The sequence below is a fragment of the Bufo bufo genome, chromosome 6, assembly GCF_905171765.1.
Source record: "Bufo bufo chromosome 6, aBufBuf1.1, whole genome shotgun sequence".
Classification (NCBI taxonomy): Eukaryota; Metazoa; Chordata; class Amphibia; order Anura; family Bufonidae; genus Bufo; species Bufo bufo.
Genome location: NC_053394.1, coordinates 40,624,140 through 40,646,836, shown reverse-complemented (window position 1 = coordinate 40,646,836; position 22,697 = coordinate 40,624,140).

Below are 22,697 nucleotides of genomic sequence, written 5' to 3'. Positions count from 1 at the left end.
TGGAACAGGCCATTGTCAGATATTTAGGCCCCGGCACCCAGACAGAGGACAGAGGTCCCATAGCAGAGAATCAGGCTTCAAGTCATAGCAGAGAATCAGGCTTCAAGTCATAGCAGAGAATCAGGCTTCATGTCATAGCAGAGAATCAGGCTTCACGTCACCCACCACTGGAACAGGCCATTGTCAGATATTTAGGCCCCGGCACCCAGACAGAGGAGAGATGTCCCATAGCAGAGAATCAGGCTTCATGGCATAGCAGAGAATCAGGCTTCACGTCACCCACCACTGGAACAGGCCATTGTCAGATATTTAGGCCCCGGCACCCAGACAGAGGAGAGAGGTCCCATAGCAGAGAATCAGGCTTCATGTCATAGCAGAGAATCAGGCTTCAAGTCATAGCAGAGAATCAGGCTTCATGTCATAGCAGAGAATCAGGCTTCACGTCACCCACCACTGGAACAGGCCATTGTTAGATATTTAGGCCCCGGCACCCAGACAGAGGAGAGATGTCCCATAGCAGAGAATCAGGCTTCATGTCATAGCAGAGAATCATGCTTCATGTCACCCAACACTGGAACAGGCCATTGTCAGATATTTTTAGGCCCCGGCACCCAGACAGAGGAGAGAGGTCCCATAGCAGAGAATCAGGCTTCATGTCATAGCAGAGAATCATGCTTCATGTCACCCAACACTGGAACAGGCCACTGTCAGATATTTTTAGGCCCCAGCACCCAGACAGAGGAGAGAGGTCCCATAGCAGAGAATCAGGCTTCATGTCATAGCAGAGAATCAGGCTTCATGTCACCCAACACTGGAACAGGCCATTGTCAGATATTTTTAGGCCCCGGCACCCAGACAGAGGAGAGAGGTCCCATAGCAGAGAATCATGCTTCATGTCATAGCAGAGAATCATGCTTCATGTCACCCAACACTGGAACAGGCCACTGTCAGATATCTTTAGACCCCGGCACCCAGACAGAGGAGAGAGGTCCCATAGCAGAGATTCAGGCTTCATGTCATAGCAGAGAATCAGGCTTCATGTCACCCAACACTGGAACAGGCCACTGTCAGATATTTTTAGGCCCCGGCACCCAGACAGAGGAGAGGTTCATTCAACTTTGAAACAAAACTATGCCACAAGAAGAGAACAGACGCACAGCCACTGCATCCGGTGCTCTGTCCACCAATATCCCTGACGAGCCGAGTCTACACTCGGTGAAACGCGTTGGATAAAGGTACAATCGTCAACCACTAGGGAGGTAAGAGCATAGGGCTTACAGCACAGGCCCGAGGTTCCTGAGGCTGGGGGTCGTCCTTATCAGGACGAGTGCCCCGACTACAGCCATTGAGGTAACCACATCTAGTAGACTAGGCCAAATAGGGTGAGCATCTAGGGAGAGTTAGGGTCCTGACTAATAGGCTCCTCCTTAGTACCCCCCCCAATAGACTAGGTTACTGGGCCTTATTTGCCATTATAGACCCAGTGCGCCCCCTATCTTCTATAGTGCAGGTACTACTACACCTAACTGTCTCACTTATTTTATATGACAAAATAAAAGTTATATATTAATGTAAATACATTAAGGCATCCTCAGTTCCGTATTTCTATTTTGAGACCACTGAGAGTACAAATAGGAGGTCCACTAACTATAGATCCCTATTATAAACATATATAAGCTAATTAACTCACTTTATCTGCAGTGCCTGGTTTCTCAGATTTCACTGAGGGTCACATGACCTGTGATGTCAGCTTCTCTCCCTGCTCTGATAAAGTTTGTTTACAAGGCTGTAAACAAGACTTCACTGTGCTGGCCACGCCCCCCTTCACTGCTGGCTGTCTGCTCTATCCGAGGATTCTTAACCCCTTCAGCAGCACAGACTGGCTAGCTGCAGCAGGCAGTGAGGAGACAATTCTGGGCACTGGAGCTGACAGACTAGAGAGAGCATTGCACAAGAAGGTAGCGGAAAGATCCTGTGTGTATTAGCAGTGTCATTATACAGCTGGGACTTGTAGTTCTACACTTACAAGTTGCTGTTGATTCTCCCAGCAGGCAGACATATCACTCAGGGCAGCTCTCGTATCCACTCCCTTAGCAGTTTTATTATATAGCTGGGACCTGTAGTTCTACACATACAACATGCTGCTGAGTTTCCCAGCAGGCAGACATGTCACTCAGGGCAGCACTTGTAGCCACTCCATTTGCAGAGCAGGGGGAGGGGCAGAGGTTGTTTTTATTGCATGTAAACAAAGGGCCAGAAAAGAACCAGGGAAATGAGGAAATATATATATTTTTTTTTGCATAAAACTTGCTTAGCTCAGTTATATATTGCTGCCCATCAGATTTTCAGTGCTATATTATTTTTTTTCCATAATTCGGACAACCCCTTTAAATGGCCTCCTTCCGGGTTGGCTCCTCATCTTCTTGCTGTAGAGATAATCCCAGTAGGGAATTTAGAATATCTGTACTTCTGGCAGAACTAGCTATTTTGGTTTTCCAGTTTACATCAGAAAGATTAAAGTCTCTCATAATGATAACTTCCCCTTTTAATGTCATTTTAGCTATTTCCTCAACTAGTAGAACATCTAATTCTTTGACTTGGCTAGGTGGTCTATATATCACACCTACATGAGTTACCTTATGATTGTCAAGCTGCAACATAACACAAACTGACTCTCCATGTTCTTCCTCTTCTGGGTCTTTTTCTTCATCAATTTATGGAAACCTGTAAGGCAAGATGTTTTCTTAGATTAAAAAAAATGGGTGGGGGGCACTCTATATTTGGCGACACATGTATATAGGTAGAATATAATTTATTCAAATGCAAAAATAGGCAATACCATATAGACAATAAACATATGACCAAAAAACCTCATTAAAATCTTAAAACATCTCAAAACCTGTGGTATAAAATGTATTGAATTAGCTTCAAGTTAAAATCTATATAATCTAGACTCTATAATCCAAACAATCCAAATGGTGGTGATGTCACAGCCGTAATCATTGTATATACTAGTGGGATCCTCTATATAGCAGTGGCCAGTGTTATCTCTGGCAGATGAAAAATGTGCTAAATCCTCCGCTCCCAGTCTACAATGCAATAATTAATCACATAGCCATTGCCACATTCCAACTTGAAACAGTCTTATAGTGAGTGTCCCTCTTAGTATAAAAAATTATGTATCTTACCACTCCAGGGCTCATCCTATACCCAGGTGTTCTCTCTGGAAGTGGGTGCGGGCATCCGGGATCCGACTGTTAGCTGGCATTGTGGTTGTAATCAGGCAACATAGGATTTCCTCCTCGTTTTCCCTGCAAGGACCTACGTGGCGTCCCACATGGTCCGCGGCACCCCTCGTGATGTATCAACTGACGTGTTATGTGACTTCGGGGGGGTGTCTTTGATTCCGTATTTGCGAGCAGATGGTTATGCAGTAATTTAATTTTGTGATCTTTGTTGTAGATATTTTCAAAACTCCGGTATCCTTAAAGTCGCTATTCTTTTAACCCTCACTGTTCAGTGCCAGACGTGTTTCGGGGTTAAAGGTACCCCTTCCTCAGTGGTTAAACAGTGAGTGTGAGAGGCTGCTTCTTATAAGGCAGCTATCAATCAGGCAATGCATTCTGGGACAGTAAGGGTTTTTAGAAAATGAGGAATTCTGAGTTTTCTTTCTATATTGGGAATTGTTGCCCTATATGGGCTTCTACTTTTCAAAGCATCATCTGTCCGATCCTCACATATGTGAATGGATTGTTTGGCATTGTATGCTGGGCAGAAGGCTTCATGGGACACATGTAGGCAATGTCAGTCCCGTCAGGAGTATAATTCAGATTGGTAACCATGTACCATTTAAGCTCTACCTGTATATCTTGAGTAAACCGCATATGCGTTTTCTGTGCGTTTTTCATATATTCCTTTCACAACCAAGGTGAGGGGGAAGGAAAAGACATATGTTCGTTCAAAGCAAGGTAGTTAGGCTGTATATGTGTAAATTCGGCTCAACATCATACATACACTGCGTGCAGAATTATTAGGCAAATGAGTATTTTGACCACATCATCCTCTTTATGCATGTTGTCTTACTCCAAGCTGTATAGGCTCGAAAGCCTACTACCAATTAAGCATATTAGGTGATGTGCATCTCTGTAATGAGAAGGGGTGTGGTCTAATGACATCAACACCCTATATCAGGTGTGCATAATTATTAGGTAACTTCCGTTCCTTTGGCAAAATGGGTCAAAAGAAGGACTTGACAGGCTCAGAAAAGTCAAAAATAGTGAGATATCTTGCAGAGGGATGCAGCACTCTTAAAATTGCAAAGCTTCTGAAGTGTGATCATCGAACAATCAAGCGTTTCATTCAAAATAGTCAACAGGGTCGCAAGAAGCGTGTGGAAAAACCAAGGCGCAAAATAACTGCCCATGAACTGAGAAAAGTCAAGCGTGCAGCTGCCAAGATGCCACTTGCCACCAGTTTGGCCATATTTCAGAGCTGCAACATCACTGGAGTGCCCAAAAGCACAAGGTGTGCAATACTCAGAGACATGGCCAAGGTAAGAAAGGCTGAAAGACGACCACCACTGAACAAGACACACAAGCTGAAACGTCAAGACTGGGCCAAGAAATATCTCAAGACTGATTTTTCTAAGGTTTTATGGACTGATGAAATGAGAGTGAGTCTTGATGGGCCAGATGGATGGGCCTGTGGCTGGATTGGTAAAGGGCAGAGAGCTCCAGTCCGACTCAGACGCCAGCAAGGTGGAGGTGGAGTACTGGTTTGGGCTGGTATCATCAAAGATGAGCTTGTGGGGCCTTTTCGGGTTGAGGATGGAGTCAAGCTCAACTCCCAGTCCTACTGCCAGTTTCTGGAAGACACCTTCTTCAAGCAGTGGTACAGGAAGAAGTCTGCATCCTTCAAGAAAAACATGATTTTCATGCAGGACAATGCTCCATCACACGCGTCCAAGTACTCCACAGCGTGGCTGGCAAGAAAGGGTATAAAAGAATAAAATCTAATGACATGGCCTCCTTGTTCACCTGATCTGAACCCCATTGAGAACCTGTGGTCCATCATCAAATGTGAGATTTACAAGGAGGGAAAACAGTACACCTCTCTGAACAGTGTCTGGGAGGCTGTGGTTGCTGCTGCACGCAATGTTGATGGTGAACAGATCAAAACACTGACAGAATCCATGGATGGCAGGCTTTTGAGAGTCCTTGCAAAGAAAGGTGGCTATATTGGTCACTGATTTGTTTTTGCTTTGTTTTTGAATGTCAGAAATGTATATTTGTGAATGTTGAGATGTTATATTGGTTTCACTGGTAAAAATAAATAATTGAAATGGGTATATATTTGTTTTTTGTTAAGTTGCCTAATAATTATGCACAGTAATAGTCACCTGCACACACAGATATCCCCCTAAAATAGCTAAAACTAAAAACAAACTAAAAACTACTTCCAAAAATATTCAGCTTTGATATTAATGAGTTTTTTGGGTTCATTGAGAACATGGTTGTTGTTCAATAATAAAATGAATCCTCAAAAATACAACTTGCCTAATAATTCTGCACTCCCTGTATACCGTATATAAAATCCATTAGAAGACTGAGAAGCTGTCCACTATGAGTGTTATAGTTACCGGTCTGAAAGTTATGTAACATATAGCATACATAACACACAAATATATAACACATGCATTACTGAACATAAAATGTATGCTATACGAAATATATAAAACATAAAATGTAAAATGTAAAACATATAAAAACATAAAATGTCACCTCTTTGTATCTAAGAGACAGAGAAAATGTGCAATTATTGTATCTATAGAGGGTATATGTTCAAAATGGCAGCGGTATACTACCCAAGTGATAACCATATGACCTCTACAGCACCTGCTCCATAAAGAGGACCTTTCACCACCATCTTTTAACGACACACACACACATTAAATGAAATAGATGAAATATACCCGTGCGAAGCCGGGTCCTTCTGCTAGTACATTATAAAAAAAATAAATAAAAAAAAGCTACACTTTAAGTTAATAGTCTGGAGTAAGGCCTAAAACAAGTGCAATATTGTGGTACTCCTGGGGTTGTTACTGCCATTCGGAAGTGCAGGAAGGTCACCTAGTGAAAGAGTAGGAAGGTCTCCTAATGGAAGTGCAGGAAGGTCACCTAATGGAAGTGCAGGAAGGTCACCTAGTGAAAGAGTAGGAAGGTCTCCTAATGGAAGTGCAGGAAGGTCACCTAATGGAAGTGCAGGAAGGTCACCTAGTGAAAGAGTAGGAAGGTCTCCTAATGGAAGTAGGAGTTTGTACTCAATGCTCTGCTGGACATGGAGCCATAAAAATGCGTTACATTTTTTTTTTTTGCAATGTATTTACGTAAGGAATGCTAATTGCTTCAAGGTAAACAATATACAGTATGTGGAAATGTTCTTTGCATAGTGTCACATAAGACATCGGCAGGCATATAGCTCCGACCTAACATAACAAAGCTTAGTTCTTACAATCTCCTGTATTTGTTTTCATAATTTGATGTAAAATTGGGAAGGTGTAAGAACACAGCGTGAGCCCGGCTGCCTGATTTACATGTTGCCGACCAAAGAGGACTCAACAGAAAATGAGGCAATCAATCTATTCCTCCTCTGTTTCTAACCGCGGTGCTAAAATCAAACCAAACAGAATAGGAAAACACCAGAAAAACAATACGCGGTGACATATTTACATTTTCTGTATAAGGTACAAACTCTTCCCTGCCGCAAAGCAAAAAAAAAAAAAGATGAAAAATGTCCCTGAGCTGCTGATTATATTTCCTGCGCGACAGTATTACTTACAGGAAAGTATATTTACAGGGGAGTCCAATACATAAATATACAAGGTCTTTTACCGATTCATTCTGCCATAAACTCTGAGTGTCTACATCTTGCTGGTAAAGTTCAGTGATTCTCACTTGATACAGTATAAAAGGTTATTATAGAATACGAATTTTGACAATAGTAAATGATGACATTTTCCGAAGGTCACATTTTCTGCAGATAAAATAAAAGATTGTTATAAAATATGTAAATTCTGGTGTTTTATAATCTTCTGGACCCATAGAAACGTTGATGGGTTATGCATATATTGGGGATCATTTATCAAAAACTAGCATTTTACGACAGTCTTTGATAGCTCCTGCACTGCCAGAGGATGCGGCTAATTTATATCAAGGTGCATGCTTCCTTATAAATTAGGTGCATCCTCCCGCAGTCTGTGTGCCTAGATGGAATTCTACTCCAGTCCTTGGTGTAATTGTTATTAAAAGGTGTACATTTTTGTAAATTTGCTGGCGACGATAGCCCAGCCCCCATTATGCCTCCTGTTAAGTGTTCCGTGAAAAAACGCTGCATACAGGTGTTTAAAAAGAAGCAAAATGGAGTGTGGTGCCTTTTTTATGCCAAAAATTGGCATAAATAGTCTTAGTAAATGACTCCCATTGTCTATATATATCTGAGCAGCCAAGATGGAAATTATATACATTATATGTAATGTAAAAAAAATCTATAGAAGTGAAAAATTTGTCTCTGTTCAAAGGCTACACCTTCATAATCATATTTTTATTGGTACTATACATTAAAAATTAAGCATCTTTGCTAATAGGCTTGCCTAAAATATCTCCTACCATTCTGTGTCTACAGCTCCTATGCAGACTTATATATTTCCATGGTAACAGACTACAAACAAACTCTGTGTAGTCTGATCCTGGATTCATGCTCGCTTCCATTTGTCTCATATTTCTTTCTTACATACATCCAACATACTAAATGTAATGGCATATGCGATGTCAATAAAAGGGTTATGATACAATTTTTTTTTTATACATCTAGAGGACTTGCCTTTTTGTGGGCAGGTAAAAGCTCATTAAGCACCCCCTTCTAGCAGGAGTGCATTGCAATTAGCTCTCACATAGAACCAAAGATATATTTCCTTCTCCACCGTCAAAAGAGATATAGCTACTGTATATACTTCTATGAAGTAAGACGTAGGGATGAATGAATGAAAGTTGTCTTGGGCAAATGTTGAGGCTTCTGCTCTTCATCAGTACAGAATAGGGTTCTGATTGACTGGATGTGATGCCTTGATGGAGCTCTGGGAAGGTACATGTTCTCATTGAATATATATAGCTGGTGTATAGAGACTTACAGGAAATGCACAATGTAAAAGTATGCAAAATAGCTCTCCTCAGGAAGAAGAAAATGGTCATAGCCAGAGATTACCAAAAAGGGAGAGATGCCCATCTGTATCTGTTTCTTACTGGTTCTTGGGCCTCCTCAGTACAAACGAAAAATCACAGAAAATAAGACACTAATACAATAGATGCAAACATTGTATATGGAGTAAGCCCTCATTCTGATATGATAAAATCTGAGACTCTCAGCCAATATATTTTAATCAAAACACATCAGTGCCCACCTACCTCCACCAAGGTGTTCTCAGTCAGGCAGGTCCTACTCTAAACTTACTTATGCAGTTGGGCATCAATATTTAGGACAGCAGACCCTGCACATATAGTGTGCTGCTCCTAGTTACCCTACCTTTATGTGCATCCAAAAACTGATGAGAGGAGCACGCACAGCTATATGTATCACCTTATAAATGCCACCTGTGGGATAGGCAGGGAAAAAAGTGCGCAAATGCTACTCCCAAGGAAAAATAGGAAGTCAATTCAAGAACATAAACTCAACAAAAATCACTGAAAAAGGTAATATCGTTAACATTATTTTCCGTGTTTTTTTCCTTTATAAATGTTGCCACGTACAGTACATTGGCATATTCAGTTATCATATTGTGCAGGATATTTTGTATCTTTTTGTATCTTTTTCAGTGATTTCTCATCAGTACAAAGCAGGTTACTGAGTGGCTGGAAAAGATGCCTCAGGAAACCTTGTTTGCATATGTTTTTCCCATGAAGCACTGCCTGTAAATTACTCTCCACACACAACATGGGTCTCTTCAATGAGAACCAATACCTGCCCAAAGATTGTGTTAAAGAAAAACAATATGTACAACCTGGCTAAGGTTTATTGCTTTTACAATATACCTCACATACTCTTGAGACACACGTTTAAACCCTCCATGCATTTGGACGGAACTGTACATCCATATCGCAAGTAATTTACTGCATTTGGAAGTACAGTCAAGTCCAAACTGCTTACCGGGGCTGTAACACTATAAAGCATCACAGCCCCGGAATATCCGCTCTCCCCGAAAGCAGAGACACCTGGGAAGCCGGCAAGGGACCAATCAGAATGATTAACCAATCGGCGCGCTTTAGTGTGAAAATGCCGGTTTCAGGCTGTGATCTCGACTCTGTGCCCCCATTGATATAATGACCCCCAGTAATTTAGCGGCCCCATATTGCCCCCCATATGCCTCCATTGCCTCCTGATGCCCCTTCAGCCGGCCCCAGTGTGATGGCAGCGGCTCAGGAATGGAGCCACCACCATCAGCAGAGAGTGCCAGCTGTAACTTACAGCTGACACTCTGCTGCTACAGCCAAAATTGGTGCTAGCACTGATCTCAGCCCTTCAATCCCATTATGAGCAGGGAAAAGTCCCAGTGCATGTGCACTCTACCGGTGGATCAATCCATTGGTTAATTTAATACTACAGAGTTAGGTTTGATATTGTTATTGTGGTTCTTTATGGGCAACAAATAGTTAAATCTGACAGTCTTTGTTAAATTTCTGGGAAACATGCAGAACCTGTCGACCTTGGCTTGTAGAGCGAGAGTGTCTCTAGTTATCAGAGGTAGAGGCAACATGCGTGAGCTTCTGAGAAGTAGGCCTGAAGAAAAGCCTGATCCAGGTAAACACTGAAAGTTGCATATCATTGTGGTGCACCTTTCGCAGTGATTTAAAACACTGAAAGTTGCCAGGAAGCAGCTGAAATGAGAGAAGACTTCTGAGAGAAAGAGAGCAGCCATTTATAGAATGTTTAGAATCATCAAGGTCGAGCAGGACAAAGACAAGACATGTTTATGGCAATAAGACTTTACTGCATGTGGAGAGGGTTAATTGCCTCTGGCACCCACCACACTTTGAGACAGACTGGCTATCCGGATCTAAGATCTGCACCTCGCAGACTGGGAATTGCAGAAAGAGTTAATGAGAATGGATTTGCATGCTTGTGGTTATTTGGAAAGATTGCAAATGGTATCTAGAGAGGCTCAGGAAGGATTACCACTATTACCATTGCCTATGCATAACTTTTTGGAAACAAACCTACTCTGTGAAATACCCCACATGTGCCTATTGCTGCTGTATTTCCTGCAACTCCTATCATCCTCAGTAAAGAGACTTTATTTATTGTAACCAAATAGGTCTGCTCATTTACTCCACCATCCATATGCCAGCCCTTACATCTGCCTTCTTGCCTTGTACCCATCTACCTAACATCTACGGCACTCCACCCAACATCAGACAGGAGTCCCAAGGTGTGCCCCCGAGGGAAGAAAGGGTGCACCCTCCATTCACTGCCCTATGGAGTGAGGACTGCCGCTGTGACCCACCACTACTCCTTTCAGTGCCACAACTACCACTCCCCTCCCTCTGACTCTCCACAAGTCTCCAGGCACCCAGCGTATGCCAAAAGAGAGTAACTTTAAAATACATTTGGGTAGATTTATCAAAACTGGTGCAAAGGGAAGCTTGCTTAGTTGCTTACAGCAACCAATCATATTCCACCTTTCATTTCTCAGAGCTCCTTAGAAAACTGAAAGGATGAATCTGATTGGTTGCTATGGGCGACTAAGTCAGTTTTCCTTTTTAGCAGTTTTGATAAATCTCTGCCATTGTGTTGGTGTGTATATACATAGCTTTTTTTTTGCTGCATAGAAAAGTGTGGTCGTCTACACTTTTCTACAGAAGGAAAAGGTTTTGTATACCAAGCAGGTTACGCTTTTTACAAATGGTGTCAAAAGCCAATGTATTAAACAGAAATACGCTTAAATTAGGCGTATTTCTCGCACAGATTGCGGCGCAAAGTCTAAAAAGTGTCTCATTAATAATTTTCTATGCCTGGTTTAGGCTACATTCACACGTCCGTGGTGTGTTGCGGACCCGCAAATTGCGGGTCCGCAACACACCAGCCTGTCACCCCCATAGAAATGCCTATTCTTGTCCGAAAGCTGCGGACAAGAATAGGACATGCTCTATCTTTTTGCGGAGCTGCGGACCCAAAATCGGGGCCGTGCTCCGCAATTGCGGCTGCAGACAGCACACTGTGTGCTGTCCGCATCCATTCCGTCCCCATAGAGAATGAATGGGTCCGCACCCATTCCGCAAAATTGCGGAAAGGATGCGGACCCATTTTGCGGACGTGTGAATGGAGCCTTAGCCATAGCAAATGGTCTAAATGTAAGACAGCAAGGAAACGGTCTTACATTTAGAAGTGGCAGTGGTTCCGCTGAAGTTATGAAGTGGCCGGCGTCTCTACATAACCTTGGTGGGTCTACCACCAGCGCAGGGGCTTATTAAGGCCTGCGTCTAAAACGTTGGTCTTAATAAATGTGCCCCTATATACCTATATACAGCATGCTCAACATATACCTACAATGGAAGCAATAAAACGTCATATAAATCGAGCCGACTAAGAGAACAAGTAGTCATGACGTGACAAGAAGAAGCAGAAGAGAAGGTCTTTAGTCTAGTTAGCACCCCAATAGCAATTCTTTCTCACACTGGAGTAATTTGAAGCTTAAGTTAAAATTGACCATAGACCCTACAGGGAAATTTCTCGGTGGGCCGATGCTGAGGGGACCACTCAATCCTTCCTCTTGGCCGCCAGCCAGCTACATAAATATCTGATGCTCCTGGCATTAATTAATGTAGGAGCATCAGGCACTTATGCACCTGACCAGTGGCCACAGGTGCCCTCCTGAATTCAATTATATTTCTGTCCTCAGGACAATGATACAGCTTCATACTGTGGGGCAGGCGGCAGTGATTTGTGGTATTTAGTTCCGCTGGGGCGGCATTTTGTTCTGCACTACGGTATTGCTGGTTCCACCTACTTCTGTTGCCCCACCTTCTGTCAATTTGGACCCGCCTACAACATGAGGCAATTTTTTTTTTCCAGGACCAGTTTAAGTTCCCAGTCCGCCCCTGCCTATAGCTCCACCTCTGCATTGTTACATACATGCTCATAAAAGAAGGGCATTGTTTTAATCAATCAATATTATTTAGCAAATGGAATCAGGCTTTGAGGCAATCTAAAATAATTGGGAAAGATTTAAAAGACAGTGGCTAAAAAATCCCTGTTATATTTATTATAATTAATGTATAAACATATATGGTAAAAAATAATCAGTTCTATATCTTACCTTATGTGATTGGTAAAAAGTATCTCCAGATTCTCCAGATTCGGCTGGGTTCACATCCCATTTTTCCGATCTGTTAACATATCCAAAAAATGTCTATGTTAAACGGATGCCTCAGACTGATGTCATACAGTGGCATCCATTCACCTCTATGTAAATAATACTTTTTTTACCGGACTGTGCAGGATACAAGAATGCGGTGTGCTGTGTTTTTGTATCCTTTTTGTTCTACCGTATTTGTCAAACGGAGGCATAAGATGTGATATGAAACGACCCTTATAAACGCATAGGGGGAGATTTATCTAGTCTAGCAACTCTGGGCTTCATATCCCCTGCCACATGCTTCATCCTAAATTAAATACTTCTGGCAGTCCGGATGCCTCATTGAACTCTACACCTCTAGATTATAGTCATTATTTAGGCCGGAAAACGGGTGTAAATGATGATAAATGTGCGGGGCCCGATGGCCCTGCACACACCCTGCCATCACCATGCCCCCTATTCAGAAAGTGACTAGGGCGGTGTTGAAGCGCCAATTTCTACTAAAAGTAAAAAGCCAGGGTTTGTGATTTTTTTTTATGCCATGAAACTGGCGTATAGGGGGAAATAAATCTCCCCTGTAGTTCTCATAAAATACACAAAAAATACACATTAAAAACAACATAATATTATCATGGATGATAGATTCCTATATGGCATATGTTTCCCCTATATATGCAAATGTTACACATGTGGGGGTGTTTTGGCACCTTTGAGTCACAGTGTGAGTGGGTTAAGTAAATGAACTGTACAGTATTTCTTGAGTCTTGGTTTCAGTTGCTAATTATGTTTATTTTTTTGATGTATTTTTCTTGTAATTTCTTTATACATCTGCAGGGGTGTAACTAGAAAACACTGGGTCCCATAGCAGATTTTTGAATGGCCCCAACCCTCAGCAACTTCTCTACAACCTCCTGTCCCGCAGCTGATCAAGGCCGCCCACATTCGCCATACGACATCCACCCTCTTAGTAGTTATGCCCACTTAAGGCCCCACACAGCACAATGCTCTCTTAGTGCCTCCACTCAGTAGTTATACCCCCATAATGCTCCAACACAGCAGTCAGGCCCCCTTACGGCCACCTTCATAGTAGCATGGCCCCTTTGTGTCGAGCCTCCTCACAGTTTACCAAGTACAGCGCTGCACATTGTATGCTTGCTGTGGTCTGTATTGAAGCTACGCTGTATTCACTTGAATGGGACTGAGCTGAGCCTAGGCCACGTGACTGATGAACGTGTCACCAGAGTGCAGTGGCCTCTTAAAACAGCTGATCAGTGGTGGTCCCGGGAGTCAGACTCCCACCGGTCAGATATTGTTGACCTATCCCGAGGACAGGCCATCATTATCAAAATCTTGAACAACCCCTTTAATGTCCTGGTTAATTGGTGTATAAAAACTCTTTCTTCATAGGGGGTGATGTTTTTAATGTCACCCACTGTATTTTTTTTTAGACAGGAATTTCCTTGAATGTAACCCTTTAAATACAGACCCCAGCAAATAAGAAATTGCAATAATTAAAGGGGTTGTCCGGGTTCAGAGCTGAACCTGGACATACCCACATTTTCACCTAGGCAGCCCTCCGAATATGAGCATTGATTTCTTGTTTAGGTTTTTACATTGCTAGGCGGAGACCTCCACCCAGCAGTGTATTCGGTGATGTCACCGGCTCTGATGGGCAGGTTTTACTGATGCCCTTGCCCATCAGTGCTGTCACTGCTAGGTGGAAGCCTCCGCCTGGCAGCCCTATGAAGAGCCCGGTACTTCACTGGATCTCCTAAAAATGCCTTTGCCTTGCACGATTCAGCGCAGGGCAAAGGAGAGCATAGGAGCATGAAATGCTCCGATGCTCATATCAGGTGGGCTGTCTGGGTGAAAATATGGGTTTGTCCGGGTTAGTCTCTGAACCCGGACAACCCCTTTAACAGATTTTATTCTTTTTATCCTTTTTGTCTGAATCAGTAGTAAATAAACCACATTCAAACAAACACTGAAGGACTACGTCGGGTTTACAGCGATGGAATAGACTGTATTGATTGCTATAAAGATATTTTGTATCTGTTCATCAATTCAATATGCTTGGAAATATAGCTCCTGGGTATCGAGTGAGCAATCAAAACTGACATCACGCATACTGTAGTAAAGTTCATGCTTACAAATAAAAACAAGTGTATCAAAGCTAAAACAGAAAACAGCACCTAGAGAATAGTGAATAATTTAGAAGTGTTCGATTTAAATGAATATTGCATTCAAATATCCTATGGAGCATTGTCTATTGTACAGCTGTGGGTGAGAGACACGTGCCACAAACATTACCCGGTTAGCTGCTTATAGCTTTAGAACATATTGATGATACTCATTTTCCCTACAGCACCCCCGCAGGAAAACAAGAGCTTTACAGTCAGTTCAATAAACATGGAACAGATTGTCATTGCTACTGCAGTGACCCAGCAGATCACTGCTAAAGAGTTAAGTGTTGTGAATTACTGCCTAACAACTGGACAACAAATAGTTAAATCTGTCAGTCTTAATTAGGTTGCTGGGGGACTGGCTGGTCCTGCCCCTTCCTGGTTAGGTGTGACTGGATTTTCAGACCAGTTTGGTTGCATCATCTAGTGAGTCTTGTTGCATCCCGAGAGTTCTTAGCCTGGGGAGCTAAGGACTATATCTGTTTGGTTATTGCTGTAATAAAACAGGCCCAAGAAGGAACTTTAATCTGGGAAAACACCTGAGACTGGAAGCTATTAGAGAAGCAATTGAATTGAAAGACTACCCCTGAGAGAAAGAAAACAGACATTCAGGAGGCGTTGCTAGGTTAAAACATTCAGGGCCTGGCCCCCAGATATTTTGTCCCAGGCCCTGAATGTACTTCTCGCCAGTCATATACAACTGTATTGCCGTCCTCAGGACGATGATACAATTCAATCACTGCGGCGGGATTGTCCAGAGTCCCCATCTGTAGAGGCCCTCTGCTCAACTGGTCCACAGCCACTGAAACAACAATGGTGAGTAAGGACCAGGACGTGCTGCAGGAGCTGAAGTACCTGTGATGATTACTAGATGCAAAGCTCAGTGGTGGAGAAGAGCTGTGATGACGTCACCGTCATGTGATCAGTGCAGGAGCGGATGATGTGACTGTCCTGTGATCAGTACAGGAGAGGATGAAGCTCAGCTATGAAGAGAAGATCTAGTAGTGAAGAACCTGTGATGACGTCTGTGACCTCAGGAGAAGTAAGTGAAGGGATAGATTCAGTATGAGAGCCAGAGGAATGCTGGGAGTTGTAGTTATCCTCTCCTACACCCCTCTCTGCTTGTATGAGGGAGTGGTGTTGTTTACATGGGACTGTATGTTAAGGCTGAAGAGAGGGATGTTATTAACTTGGGACTGTATGTTGGAGGGGTCTGGAAAGAGGGAGTGATGTTTTTTACATGGGACTGTATATCGGAGGTGGCTGAGCAAGGGAGTGATGTTATTTACATGGAACTGTGTGTTGAATGGGGTTGAAGGGAGGGAGCAATGTTTTGTACCTGGGGCTGTATGTTGGAGGGCACTGAAGGCAGGGGACTGACGTTATTTACATGAGACTGTATGTTGGAGGGAGGAAAATTACAGTTAGGTCCATAAATATTGGGACATCGACACAATTCTAACATTTTTGGCTCTATACGCCACCACAATGGATTTGAATTGAAACGAACAAGGTGTGGTTTAACTGCAGACTCTCAGCTTTAATTTGAGGGTATTTACATTCAAATCAGGTGAACGGTGTAGGAATTACAACAGTTTGCATATGTGCCTCCCACTTGTTAAGGGACCAAAAGTAATGGGACAATTGGCTTTTCATCTGTTCCATGGCCAGGTGTGTGTTATTCCCTCATTATCCCAATTACAATGAGCAGATAAAAGGTCCAGAGTTCATTTCAAGTGTGCTGTTTGCATTTGGAATCTGTGGCTGTCAACTCTCAAGATGAGATCCAAAGAGCTGTCACTATCAGTGAAGCAAGCCATCATTAGGCTGAAAAAACAAAACAAACCCATCAGAGAGATAGCAAAAACATTAGGCGTGGCCAAAACAACTGTTTGGAACATTCTTAAAAAGAAGGAACATACCGGTGATCTCAGCAACACGAAAAGACCTGGAAGACCATGGAAAACAACTGTGGTGGATGACCAAAGAATTCTTTCCCTGGTGAAGAAAACAGTTGGCCAGATCAAGAACACTCTCTAGGAGGTAGGTGTATGTGTGTCAAAGTCAACAATCAAGAGAAGACTTCACCAGAGTGAATACAGAGGGTTCACCACAAGATGTAAACCATTGGTGAGCCTCAAAAACAGGAGGCCAGATTAGAGTTTGCCAAACGACATCTAAAAAAGCCTTCACAGTTCTGGAACAACATCCTATGGACAGATGAGACCAAGATCAACTTGTACCAGAGTGATGAGAAGAGAAGAGTATGGAGAAGGAAAGGAACTGCTCATGATCCTAAGCATACCACCTCATCAGTGAAGCATGGTGGTGGTGGTAGTGTCATGGCATGGGCATGTATGGCTGCCAATGGAACTGGTTCTCTTGTATTTATTGATGATGTGACTGCTGACAAATGCAGCAGGATGAATTCTGAAGTGTTTCGGGCAATATTATCTGCTCATATTCAGCCAAATGCTTCAGAACTCATTGGACGGCGCTTCACAGTGCAGATGGACAATGACCCAAAGCATACTGCAAAAGCAACCAAAGAGTTTTTTTGTAAAAATTGGAATGTTATGCAATGGCCAAGTCAATCACCTGACCTGAATCCGATTGAGCATGAATTTCACTTGCTGAAGACAAAACTGAAGGGAAAATGCCCCAAGAACAAGCAGGAACTGAAGACAGTTGCAGTAGAGGCCTGGCAGATCATCACCAGGGATGAAACCCAGCGTCTGGTGATGTCTATGCGTTCCAGACTTCAGGCTGTAATTGACTGCAAAGGATTTGCAACCAAGTATTAAAAAGTGAAAGTTTGATTTATGAATATTATTATGTCCCATTACTTTTGGTTCCTTAACAAGTGGGAAGAACATATGCAAACTGTAATTCCTACACCGTTCACCTGATTTGGATGTAAATACCCTCAAATAAAGCTGTCAGTCTGCACACCCTGTTAGTTTCATTTCAAATCCATTGTGGTGGTGTATAGAGCCAAAAATGTTAGAATTGTGTCAATGTCCCAATATTTATGGACCTGACTGTATGTTATTTACATGGGCCTGTATATTGGAAGGGCTGGGTTTTATAATTTCTGAGGGCACAACAGGGAGGATTATAAGTACAGGGGACACTACATGGGGTCATTATAAGGGGTACTATACAGACTATGGGCACTACAGGGGGAAGTTTAAGGACTGTGGTCACTACAGGGGGCACTATAAGGTCTGGAGGCACTACAGGGGGGAATGTAAGTACGGGGGGGGGGGGCACTATAGGAGGTATTTTAAATATTGGGGGGCAATATAGGAGCATTTAAATTCCCGGGGCACTATAGGGGACATTATAACTACTGAGGGCACAATCAAGGCGACCTAATATTACTGGCAGCTCTATAGGGGTGCCTTATTAATTCGAGGTGTGCTATAGAGTTGCCTTATTACTACTGGGTGCACTATAGTGCCCTTTATTATTTGGCACAATATAGGAGCACTAGTAATGGGTATTGGGAGTAATGGGGTATTATCATTATTGGGGGCACTGTTACTAGCAAGGGCACTCTTTGAGAGAGAGTTATTGTGATTGATGGGACTTTTATATTACTATACCCATACCATATCTTTATGGCAGTATAATTTCTGCAGTATAGTATTTGAGGACTAGTGATGAGCCGCAGGGGCAATATTCAAATTTGCAATATTTTTCAAGCTGCTAAAAGTTTTCTAAGACTGGAGAAAATGGTTGGCACGGCAGAACATTACAATAGCTTTATATGCAGATAGAGTACTCCAATATATTCGTGATTGCGCAAATCGGCAATTAATGATGCGCATATTTTTGCGAAATACGTGCAACTTCACATTTTAGCAGGTCTGACTACATATAGCTGATTGGTGCACTATGTAATGTTATGAACTTGCGACATCACAGCACTATGTCTGTAGCATGTATGTATAGACAGCAGAACCTATCACACTACCTAACACCCTGCACTGGAACCTATCAGCTACACTATATCACTGTCTAACCTACACTGACTATCTCCCACTAACTATCTGTATTATATATATGAGCTAACTAACTAACTATCTAATGTAATGACACAACAAAGCACAGAGCACAGCAATGACACTGCTCTCTCTCTCTCTCTCTCAGAACTGCAAAAAACGACTGCTGGGGAGGTTCTAATATAGGAAGGGGCAACTTTCCTATTGGTTGCTGGGGATGTTGCTAAGCTCAGACAAAGACATTGCAGCCTTCTTGTAACGAATCCGCTTCCGTTAATGGACGCTTCCTAGCTTGCGCCGAGGACCACAAGCACCGCACTGGACACCACAAGCACCGCAGACTCCACAACCGCCGTAGCTTAACTGGTGCCGTGCCGTCTTCCTTCCACCCTGAACGAACCTCCAGCATTCAGGACCGTGTGGGAAAGATCTCTCCTCCAGGGAATATGCAGAGCATAGCAATCCCCAGCGTGATACAGCAATTCCCTCCAATAACGAGACAAGGCTGCGTTTTGAAGGGTTAGAAAAACATGAACTGAACTGAACTCTTTATTGAGGGCTACCCGCCCATATTTATGCAGGTCCCCATAATGCATCATGGTCTCCTCCTCTCTGCCTGGAGACACCCGAAGTGCAATTCAATTATCTCCTAGGACAAAGGGAGATCACCAATACACATGCGGGAACAATAGGGCAGGAATTTCCACCCAAATACACAAAATCCTCCCTTCTGTCTGGGATATAATTATGGATTAACATAACTATCACAGACAGTAAAAATACAGTTTTTAAACATACTGTAACTTTAAAACCATACATTCCATCTCCATAAAAATTACATATTTAAACTCTGCATACATCAAACATAAACACTTCCAAAAATCACACAAATCCCTCCAGCGGATCAAAAGTTTAGTGGAAGTCCTTTATGACCGACCGCAAGCACAACTTCCTGCCCAAAACAGTTCCATAGATTTGGGCTGTGCGGTCGGTCAATTCCATGCAGAAAAATGACTAAGTCCCATCTTCGAACGGGACTTAGTCTCTGGAGCTGAAAGTTCAGTATGGCAGAAGGTAAGGGTCAGCGGCGTTCGTGTATCCGCGCATCCGATTCCAGCTTCACAGAATCCCCAGCATACACCGCTGACCGCGTTCGGTCCCACCAACAGTCCAGACATGCGGCACAGTTCTGTCACTGTTACTGAAGGGCAACATGTCCCGGGGCCATAGTCGTAGGGCAGGAGGCTAGCCATAAGTCCTCTACAATGCCCAGTGGCAAATGGCAGTTTGTCACACTTCTCATTGGCCCACAAGCAAGAAGCAGGGAGGGATCATGGGTTCAGATGAAAAAAAAATCTAGAATATTAGCGAACACGAATATATAGCACGATATTCTACATCTTCACAAATTCTCGAAGTGCCGATATTCACGATTAAAATTCGCGATTTATATATTCGCGATCAACACTATTGAGGACATTGGCGAGCACAAGGGAATTCAGGGGAATGTCACCTCTAGTAATCAGGGGACCAGGAGAGCAGGGCAGGCCAGACAGGTGCTGATAGTGGGAGATTCAATTATTACGGGTACAGATAGGGCGATCTGTCACAAAGCCCGGTATCATCAAACGGTGTGTTGTCTTCCTGGTGCTCAAGTTCAACATATTGCGGATCAGGTTGACAGATTACTGGGAGGGGCTGGAGAAGATCCAGCAGACATGGTCAATATTGCAACCAATGACAAAGTTAGAGGTAGGTGCAGCGTCCTTAAATATTATTTCAGGGATTTAGGTCACAAGCTCAGGGCAAGGACCTCAAAGGCAGTGTTTTCCAAAATACTACCTGTACCACGAGCCACACAACAGAAAGGCAGTGGGAGTTTAGGGATGTTAACAAGTAGCTCAAGAACTGGTGTAGGAAGGAGGGGTTCGGGTTCCTGGAGAACTGGGCCGACTTCTCTCTCGGCTACAGGTTCTATCGTAGGGATGGGCTGCACCTCAATGGGGAAGGGGCAGCTGTGTTGGGGGAGAAGATGGCTAGAAGGTTGGAGGAGTTTTTAAACTAGGGACTGGGAGGGTAATTACGTTATAGGATGGGAAGATAGTGCAGATAGAGACCGGGGGCAAGGTAGTGGGACTGGGGGAGGAATGGAAGGAGGGACTAGAACAGTTCGAAGGAAAAGTGTAAGGTACAAAATTTACAAAAACTTCTTAATTGTATGTATACTAATGCCAGAAGCCTGACTAATAAAACTGGGGAGCTGGAATTAGTGATGTGTGAGGAGGACTATGATATAGTAGGAATAACTGAGGCATGGCTGGATGATAGCTATGACAGTGGGAAAAACTGAGACATGGCTGGATGATAGCTATGACTGGGCAGTTAATGTACAAGGTTACAGTCTGTTTAGAAGGGATCACCAAAATCGGAGAAGGGGAGGGGTCTGCCTTTATGTAAAGCCCTGTCTAAATCCCACACTCCGGGAAGATATAAGTGAGGGACATGAACATGTGGAGTCACTGTGGGTAAAAATACATGGAGGGAAAAACAATAATAAAATACTGTTGGAGTTTATTATAAACCACCTAATATACCAGAGTCCACAGAAAATCTACTACTAAACTAAATAGACGAGGCGGCAAATCATAATGTGGTCATAGGATTCATGTCCCCACCTATCCCTTGGTTGAACTTCATGGACATGTCTTTTTTGAACCGTATTAACTATGCAACTATGTTATTATGAGGAACTTCAACTACCCAGATATAGACTGGGAAACTGAAACCTGTACATCTCATAAAGAAAACAGGTTCTTGGCAATAAACAAAGACAATTACCGGTTCAGGACCCGACTAGAGGGACGGCCATACTGGACTTAGTATTAACCAATAGACCTGACAGAACAACAGATGTGCTGGCTGGGTCTGATTCGGGTCCAAATAAATTATGCCATGATTGCCTGGAAAAGTTTCCCTCTAGCAAGGTAGCCACCTAATGTATGGTTCCAGAAGCATAATCAGAAAATCATGGGCCCTAATGCAAAATAGTTAATATGTGCCATTTATAATCCTGGTGCCTTCCTATGTGGCAGAGGAGCCTTAGAAGCCCCTTCTTGACAGCAGGCTTGGGTGCAACTTCTAGCTCTGCAGACCCCCATAACTATTCTCCTATTCCTCAGCAATATTATCTTCTTTGTAATCATTATCATGGCTCATAATACAGACCACACGGAGAGGAATAACCACGAGACAGTGTGCATAATTCTATAAAACTGAGGACATTGTCTCATTCTCATTTCTAGGACCTGATTTTCTCTTCAAAGGATAACATTTGTCAACATCAAGGTCCTTTCTCCCAACCATCAATCACATATAACAGCTCCAAACAATTGATATATTGTATGCCTTAATGAGCTAGTGATTTAAATGCTCAGTCTTGTGTTACCAAAGCCTGTACGTCTATTACCTAAAGTTGGCCAGAAACCACCAAACTATTACTTCACTAGTGTGTTACAATGTCACTATGGGGGAATGTATCTTAGACTAGGTCTACACGATGACATTTGTCGCGCGTCAATTTTTATAATGTAGTCTATGGTGTCGCACTGCGACATGCAACATGCTGCGTCGCAGTCGCAGCATGTTGCAGTGCGACACCATAGACTACCATTATAAAAATTGTAGCGCGACACATGTTGCAGTGTAGTTGCGCCCTATGTGACGTGCGACTTATTGTCGTGAGACACATGTCGTCGTGTAGACCTAGCCTTAATATATGCATATGTAGCCCAGCAGTAACATATGATTTTGATAATATTCAATCTCTCTATATATTTACTATAACGGGACTCATGTAAGGCAGCGTAATGTAAGTTATTGCATGCCGTAATGTATGCATAGCTACAGATTGACATTGAGCTGAAAAGCAATGATTTATAGTCTTGGCGCTTCCCCTTTATCATAACAAAGTCTTGAATTTGTAAATAGCAGTATTTTGGTTTGAATGAATTTATGCAAACAAGGTCATATATGAAATTTACATATGCACCATTAACTATTCCTGTGGGAGAATTTTTTCCCCGCTTTTTTTGCATAAATAGGGTG